This window comes from Triticum dicoccoides, chromosome 1A (assembly GCF_002162155.2).
Source record: "Triticum dicoccoides isolate Atlit2015 ecotype Zavitan chromosome 1A, WEW_v2.0, whole genome shotgun sequence".
In the NCBI taxonomy this organism is placed as follows: Eukaryota; Viridiplantae; Streptophyta; class Magnoliopsida; order Poales; family Poaceae; genus Triticum; species Triticum dicoccoides.
The window spans coordinates 548,616,820-548,625,694 of record NC_041380.1 but is presented as its reverse complement, the minus strand read 5'-3'; the positions used below and the strand labels follow the sequence as shown (position 1 = coordinate 548,625,694).

The 8,875-nt window shown below is 45.5% G+C and overlaps 1 long non-coding RNA gene across 1 annotated transcript in view; it reads left to right on the top strand.

Annotated features, from left to right (window-relative positions):
* Positions 1 to 5,860: 5,860 nt before the first annotated feature.
* Positions 5,861 to 8,875, top strand: part of LOC119325042 — a 4,341-nt gene continuing 1,326 nt past the window's right edge. Inside the window, exons 1-2 of the long non-coding RNA XR_005157301.1 lie at positions 5,861 to 6,952; positions 7,738 to 7,838. This is a non-coding gene — a long non-coding RNA (uncharacterized LOC119325042). The remainder of the gene's footprint in view (positions 6,953 to 7,737; positions 7,839 to 8,875) is intronic.

Genomic DNA, 8,875 nt, shown 5'->3' with positions numbered 1-8,875 from the left:
GGATGCCCATATTGGCTCCTACATATTCTACGAAGATCTTTATCGGTCAGACCGCATAACAACATACGTTGTTCCCTTTGTCATCGGCATGTTACTTGCCTGAGATTCGATCGTCGGTATCCAATACCTAGTTCAATCTTGTTACCGGCAAGTCTCTTTACTCGTTCCGTAATACATCATCCCGCAACTAACTCATTAATTGCAATGCTTGCAAGGCTTAAGTGATGTGCATTACCGAGAGGGCCCAGAGATACCTCTCCGACATTTGGAGTGACAAATCCTAATCTCGAAATACGCCAACCCAACATGTACCTTTGAAGACACCTGTAGAACTCCTTTATAATCACCCAGTTACGTTGTGACGTTTGGTAGCACACAAAGTGTTCCTCCGGCAAACGGGAGTTGCATAATCTCATAGTCATAGGAACATGTATAAGTCATGAAAAAAGCAATAGCAACATACTAAACGATCGGGTGCTAAGCTAATGGAATGGGTCATGTCAATCAGATCATTCAACTAATGATGTGATCCCGTTAATCAAATAACAACTCTTTGTCCATGGTTAGGAAACATAACCATCTTTGATTAGCGAGCTAGTCAAGTAGAGGCATACTAGTGACACTCTGTTTGTCTATGTATTCACACATGTATTATGTTTCCGGTTAATACAATTCTAGCATGAATAATAAACATTTATCATGATATAAGGAAATAAATAATAACTTTATTATTGCCTCTAGGGCATATTTCCTTCAGTTACCCACGCCCGTATTATTGAGAATCCTGGAATAAGGGGACACGATCTCTGCTTTAACAAGACGTGCCAAGGAAACCGCCTCGCATGACGCGCTGAGGTGGGATAATGAAATGACTCGGATAAAGACTTGGCCGTGGTGTGTCACACTATGGAATACGTCAGCAGATTAGATTTGTGTAAACATTATTCTCTCTATGGCAATATGTGGAAACTTATTTTGCAGAGCCGGACACTATCTTTGTGTTCAAAATCTTCTATGAAGTACTTGGAGGAGGAACCCGCCTTGCAATGCCGAAGACAATCTGCGCACCGGACTCATCGTCATTGAAGCCTGGTTCAGGGGCTACTGAGCGAGTCCTGGATTAGTGGGTGTTCGGATAGCCGGACTATACCTTCAGCCGGACTCCTAGACTATGGAGATACAAGATTGAAGACTTCGTCCCGTGTCCGGAAGGGACTTTCCTTGGCGTGGAAGGCAAGCTTGGCGATACGGATATGTAGATCTCCTACCATTGTAACTGACTTTGTGTAAGCGTAACCCTCTCCGGTGTCTATATAAACCAGAGGGTTTTAGTCCGTAGGACAACATACACAACAACGATCATACCGTAGGCTAGCTTCTAGGGTTTAGCCTCTCCGATCTCATGGTAGATCTACTCTTGTACTACCCATATCATCAATATTAATCAAGCAGGACGTAGGGTTTTACCTCCGTCGAGAGGGCCTGAACTTGGGTAAAACTTTGTGTCCCTTACCTCCTGTTACCATCCGGCCTAGACGCACAGTTCGGGACCACCTACCTGAGATCCGCCGGTTTTGACACCGACAATGGCCGAAACTAGAAAATCGATGGATTAAAAAGGCCATGGCCCCGAAACTAGAGAAACGATGGATTAAAAAGGCCATGGCCCAACGATTAAAAAGACTACAATAATGGGCTTGGCCCATGAAGCTGATCAAAAATTGACAGAAAAAATATAAAAAGGCTGAATTAATGGGCTCGGCCCATGTAAAACACCGAATCAGACCGGGCTGAATCTTGTCAGTGACCTTTTTAATTGGTCGCAATTTTGCCACGTCAGATTACCACGTCGGGTCCGAGGTGGCCTGGGCAGACAGCCAGTGACCAAAATAAAAGGTCATGGGTTCAACGACCTTCTGTGAGAAGGTCGTTAATTTCAGTTTACGGTCGCCAGGTTTTGACCTTCTGTTTTTGGTCACAAAAAGGTCGCAAATGAAAAACTATGAACTTTCAGCGGCCAATAGTAAGGGTCACAAGTTGACATATTTCTTGTAGTAGCATTGCATACAATAAAGCGACAACCATATGGCTCCTGCCAGTTGCCGATAACTCTATTACAAAACATGATCATCTCATACAATAAAATATATCATCATGTCTTGACCATATCACATCACAACATGCCCTGCAAAAACAAGTTAGACGTCCTCTACTTTGTTGTTGCAAGTTTTACGTGGCTGCTACGGGCTGAGCAAGAACCGTCTTACCTACGCATCAAAACCATAACGATATTTTGTCAAGTTAGTGTTGTTTTAACCTTCTCAAGGACCGGACATAGTCACACTCGGTTCAACTAAAGTTGAAGAAACTGACACCCGCTAGCCACCTATGTGCAAAGCACGTCGGTAGAACCAGTCTCGTATAAGCGTATGTGTAATGTTGGTCCGCGCCGCTTCATCCAACAATACCGCCGAATCAAAGTATGACATGCTGGTAAGCAGTATGACTTGTATCGCCCACAACTCACTTGTGTTCTACTCGTGCATATAACATCTACGCATAAACTGGCTCGGATGCCACTGATGGGGAACGTAGTAATTTCAAAAAAATTCCTACGCACACGCAAGATCATGGTGATGCATAACAACGAGAGGGGAGAGTGTCGTCCATGTACCCTCGTAGACCATTAAGCGGAAGCATTATGACAACGCGGTTGATGTAGTCATACGTCTTCACGATCGACCGATCCTCAGTGCCGAACGTACGGCACCTCCACGTTTAGCACACGTTCAGCTCGATGACGTCCCGCGAACTCATGATCCAGTAGATCTTCCGGGAAGAGCTTCGTCAGCACGACGGCGTGGTGACGGTGTTGATGAAGTTACCAACGCAGGGCTTCGCCTAAGCACCGCTATGATATGATCGAGGTGGATTATGGTGGAGGGGGCACCGCACACGGCTAAGAGATCAATGATCAATTATCGTGTCTCCAAGGGGTGCCTCCCTCCCCGTATATAAAGGAGTGGAGGAGGGGGAGGGGCCGGCCCCCTATGGCGCGCCCCATGAGGAGTCCTACTTTTCCTCCTTGTCCAATTCAGACTAGAGGGGGAGGGGGCGCGCGGCTGCCCTGACCGCCCCTCCTCTTCTCCCACTAGGGCCCAATAGGCCCAATAAACTCCCTGGGGGGTTCCGGTAACCCCCGGTACTCCGGTATATGTCCGAAACCTCCCGAAACACTTCCGGTGTCCGAACATAGTCGTCCAATATATTGATCTTTACGTCTCGACCATTTTGAGACTACTCGTCATGTCCGTGATCATATCCGGGACTCCAAACTACCTTCGGTACATCAAAACACAAAAATGCATAATACCGATCGTCACAGAACTTTAAGCGTGCGGACCCTACGGGTTCGAGAACTATGTAGACATGACCGAGACACGTCTCCGGTCAATAACCAATAGCGGAACCTGGATGCTCATATTGGTTCCTACATATTGTACGAAGATCTTTATCGGTTTAACCGCATAACAGCATACATTGTTCCCTTTGTCATTGGTATGTTACTTGGCCGAGATTCGATCATCGGTATCTCAATACCTAACTCAATCTCGTTACCGGCAAGTCTCTTTACTCGTTCCGTAGTACAACATCCCGCAACTAACTCATTAGTCACATTGCTTGCAAGGCTTATAGTGATGTGCATTGCAGAGAGGGCCCAGAGATACCTCTTCGGCATTCGGAGTGACAAATCCTATTCTTGATCTATGCCAACTCAACGAACACCATTGGAGACACCTGTAGAGCACTTTTATAATCACCCGGTTATATTGTGACGTTTGGTAGCACACAAAGTGTTCCTCCGGTATTCGGGAGTTGCATAATCTCATAGTCATAGGAACATGTATAAGTCATGGAGAAAGCAATAACAGTAAACTAAACGATCAAGTGCTAAGCTAACGAAATGGGTCAAGTCAATCACATCATTCTCCTAATGATGTGATCCCATTAATCAAATGACAACTCATGTCTATGGTTAGGAAACATAACCATCTTTGATCAACGAGCTAGTCAAGTAGAGGCATACTAGTGACACTCTGTTTGTCTATGTATTCACACATGTATTATGTTTTCGGTTAATACAATTCTAGCATGAATAATAAACATTTATCATGATATAAGGAAATAAATAATAACTTTATTATTGCCTCTAGGGCATATTTCCTTCAGGGGGTCCTCGGCTTGGCCCCATAAATGGTGGGCCAACGTGGTGTGCACCCCCCTAATCCAGGACGTAGTGACCACCTCCAACCCGACTCGACTGGCCATGCATGAGATGCGATCTCCAAGTACTGTTGGATCTGAGTCAACACCTCTTTCCTCCCTGACGTATCCTTTCCGTATGAAAAATCACAAAGGGAGCATGGCCGCCACGCTCGCCCTTGGCCGCCGTGCGCTTGGCGGCCACCCCGAGCTCGTCGTCGCCATGCGGAGGAAGACGCCTTGCTGGTCGCAAACGCCTGGCCAATGTCATCGCAGCAAATTCCGTAGTCAGTTGTAGCAAATGTCGATGACGGTTGTAACAAAAATTGTTGCGGACCCTCGGTTGTAGCTCGTCGCACAATGGATGCCAAACCGCACACCTGCTCCCGGTTGTAGCATCAAATGGAAGAAAATGACATGGCTCGTAGACAAAAAGGCCGGTGGTGGCATTCTTTGGAGAGGGTTCCAGCAAAAACCAAATCACGTGGAAGCATTTTAGGCGGTTCCTTCCAGCAAAGCGATGGTAGCAAATTTGGGCGCCGATTCCAGCAAACTCCAATATGGTTGCAGCAACAAAAAGCATCGTCACCGTCGACCAACACCGTCGTGCATGCATGTAGCAAAAAAAAATTCATCGGTGGCAGCAAAAATAGGCTACGGTTGTAGCAAAAAGTGTTGCTGGTCCAACAAGACGAACTTCAGTGGTAGCATTCATGAACAAAATGCTACAACCAGCTGAACAAAATGCTACAAGCAGTGATTTTAAAAGCTGGAACCGGTGATTTCAGGAAAGAGATGCAAGAATTTTTTTTGAAGAAAAAGCTTGAACATAATAATTTTAAAAAGAAGCAACCGGTTTAGCAGAAGCTACCACCGGTGATCCAAAAAGCCACAACCGGTTGGCATAAAAAATCATGAGATCTTCCACCAACATGGCTACTGCGCGAGGGAGGGGGAGGGGGGTCGCCGGAGTTGCAAAACGGGGGCCATGCCCAACAGCGAGCTCGTGTTTTTTGTGGTGGCTCTAGGTGTTCTCAACAGCGGGCTCGGAGCTGTTACATGGCAGCGAACTCACAGGCGGTGGAGCAGGCAAAGCCATGGCTGCTGCAGGGGAAGAGAGACAGAGAGAAGGAGGCGAGATTGAGGAGGGGGAGAAACAGAGGAGGGAAAGGATAGATGAGTGCGTGGATGGATAAGAAGGGGGGAGGGGGCGGTGCGCAGGTCTCACAGAACACGTAGTCATGAAAGGAACAAGTAGCGTTAGATCTCTTCCATGTATGTCCCGCGTGCGACCGACCCAATCTTCAACTGCCGCACCGGCCACAGACGTTCCCCTCTAGAAAAAGGGCTATGTTCTCAAACAAAACAAACCCAAGTTCTGGATCATGAAAGTGGCATGTTTTTAAGAACACGGGTTTTGAGGTTTTTATCTGAAAAGTCGCACATTTCAAAAACCGTGAAGAGGTGCACCAAATCAAATCCGCTTTACATATCTTCGTGGGCTTCAGTCTACAGCCCACTTGAGAGCCTGCTGCACCTCACTTCACCTTTCCAACCCGCATCGGTGAGGCACGCGAGAAGATGAGTGGCCCCCGCTCGTCGGCGGCGCCGCCGCTGGACGACCACGACCTGCTCGCCGAGATCCTCCTCCGCCTCCCCCCGCAGCCCTCCTCCCTCCCCCGCGTCTCCGCCGTCTGCAAATTGTGGCGCAGCCTCGCCTCCGACCCCGGCTTCTCCCGCCGCTTCCGCGCGCACCACCGCCGAAACCCTCCCCTCCTTGTCTGCCTCGTCGATGATTTTTGCCAGGTTCGCTTCCAGCCTATCCTGGAGCGCCCCAATCGCGTCCCGCAATCCAGCTTCCCCGTCCCAATCGCCGCCAGCGGCCGCTTCCGGATCCTCGGATGCCGCCATGGCCTCGTACTCATCTTGCACGACTCACAGAAGCAGCTCCTGGTGTGGGACCCCGTCACCGGTGACCAGCACCGCCTGGACATTCCCCGGGGGTTCGCCAAGCAAACCTGGATCAACGCGGCGGTGCGTCGTGCTCCGGGAGATTTACACCATTTCCAGGTGGTCTTGGTAGGCAACAGCGACGTGCAAAGTACACAAGCAGTAGCCTCTGTTTACTCGTCAGCAACTTGAGTTTGGGACAAGCTCGTCTCAACGCCCCTTCCGTCCGAGAATTCTGGTGTTCCCACCGTGGTTTACCCGGGAATGCCTGCTGTGATGGTTGGGGGTTCGTTTTATTGGTTGCTTTATGGGAATTCACAAGGAATCCTTGAATTTGATTTGGATAAGCGGAGACTAGCTTTGATACCCATGCCAATGGGAAACACTGGAGACATGAGAGATGGCAATATTTGGGTTATGCCGGCAGAGGGTGGTGGCCTTGGTTTCGTCTTTCTGAGAGGCTTCCGTGCGCAATTATGGAAGAGGAGGACCAGTTGCAAGGGTGTTGCTTCATGGTTACTCGGAAGAACTGTTGAATTGGATAAGCTACTTTCCCTGAATTCAGAGAAGCAGATAGAGCGCCCAAGGATACTCGGGTTTGCTGAGGTCAATAATGTGGTTTTACTGGGGACACTTAGAGGCATCTTCATGGTCCAGTTTGAACTATTGCATTTCAAGAAAGTTATTAAATCCAACCCCTGGTATAGCCATTATCCATTTGAAGGTGTCTATACTGCAGGTAAAAAGAAACCAAGTTATTTGATATTCTTGGATTATTATTGTTGAGTTATGTCGTTTTACCTGTTTACTTTGGGTCGTGCATAGAACGAAACAATGGAAAGATTTGTAGAAGTAATATATCTGAGGTGGATCAGCAAATATTATGTAGATTAATTGAACTAAAATTTTGTTGCGGGCCACTAGACGTACTCAAGAATTTCATAATGGTGGTATTAGTGCATCGCTGCAGTGCAAATGTTTCTCAAGATGAGATACACAGTATTTTGAAATTGAAGACAATTACATGAAAAACTTGCTTGAACCAATTGAAATGTCAAAGAGGTTGCTCAATTGGTACATTCTGAAGCTTAAAGCTGGTTGTATTCCTTCCATTCAGTATGGTTATCTTTGTCGATCTTGCTAGTAATATTAAATCCCCAATAACGACCAGGTTTGATGTTCACAAAGTAGTTTTTCACTTTTAGAAGAGTCCTGCTGGAAGTGACATATTCATTTGCTAGAGAATTCAGGCTAAATTTATTTAAAGATAATCTTAATATGAATAGTCATGATCACTTTTATTGCTAGCATTTATTAGTATGAGTATATTCCATTTTATCCAATGTGGCATGTACCGACTTAAGTGTAATTTTATATACTTCTCCTTTCCTGTCTGCTACTTTAATTTATCTATTCCTAATGTTGCATCAGGTATGAGTTATTTTCTCAAAATACAGCATGGTGTTTATCTACCTATTTGACTGTTCGTTGGAATCTCATTGGTTCCTTGACATACTATTGTAGATGGGGGCATTGGTGGTGGACCATATGGAGCTAGAGTATTGCACAATATGTAAGCTGATTTCTCCTGATAGACATGCTATCGTGATGTAATGATTGAGCAGGTACTATCTGTTACTAGTAGCAGAATGGAATATTTTTCCCTTTCCTTTTACTTTTGCTGTTTGCTACATTGCATTGATTTTTTTCCCGTGGTTATGGGTCTATCAAGTTCGAGGATGATTTGTTTGTTGTTCCATCAATGCAAAATAGTTGATAACTAACAGCACCTCAGCACTTGGCTTCAAACTTCCTTTATTAATAATATGCGCTTGCCATTTCACATATAGCTCTTTTTAGGGAAACCATTTCACACTATTGCTGATGCAGAATCATTATCATATGTAATTAGCACTCACAGTTATTGTACAGTTATGCTAATCTTAGGTGGACTGGTTACGTATTTTCTCAACATGTCTCTGTTTATCAGTCTAACTCCCATAATCTCCAGTATAGTTCGTCTGATCCAAACTACATGTTGGCTGTTGTGGTTTGTGTGCAATCTGATTTCTTCAATTTCGGTCATTATAGATGTTTAACAATTTTTGTACTGAACGCATAATAGAAATGGCATGACTAGATTCATATTGAACACAGCTCTCTTCAGGAGTAGTTGTCTGTTGCCAATGTTTTGTTTTTGATATCGTGCAGAGTAAAAAAAGGGTGTCGTCTACTTGGTCGGAAGGAAGTATCAATGAATATAATGATTCATGATCTTCCACTGGATAAATTTGATTAAATTCTATATTATCTAGCTCGTCATTTCTAAAGAGTATGCCGATGAGCTAGAAAAACCAAATGTTTGTGCTCTGTTTCTCCATGAGCCCCTCATATGTCCATGATAAGAAAGAAAGTTTCACAAGATTTGACAAGCTAGGAAATGTTCTAATGGAGTTATCTGAACCACTAACCTTTTAGGCTCTACTGAGACTAGATGTAGCCAAAAAGACCCTGAGAAATTGGAAGTGTGCCCCTACAAATTAACTGTCTTCCTACTGCTCTTCTCTCTTTCTACTGTTGGTTCTGTCTTTGCTTCCTCATCCGCAATCCATTCCTTTCGCCATGCTTTCACCCAGCTACCTCCTTGTGTTCAGTTTTCCAA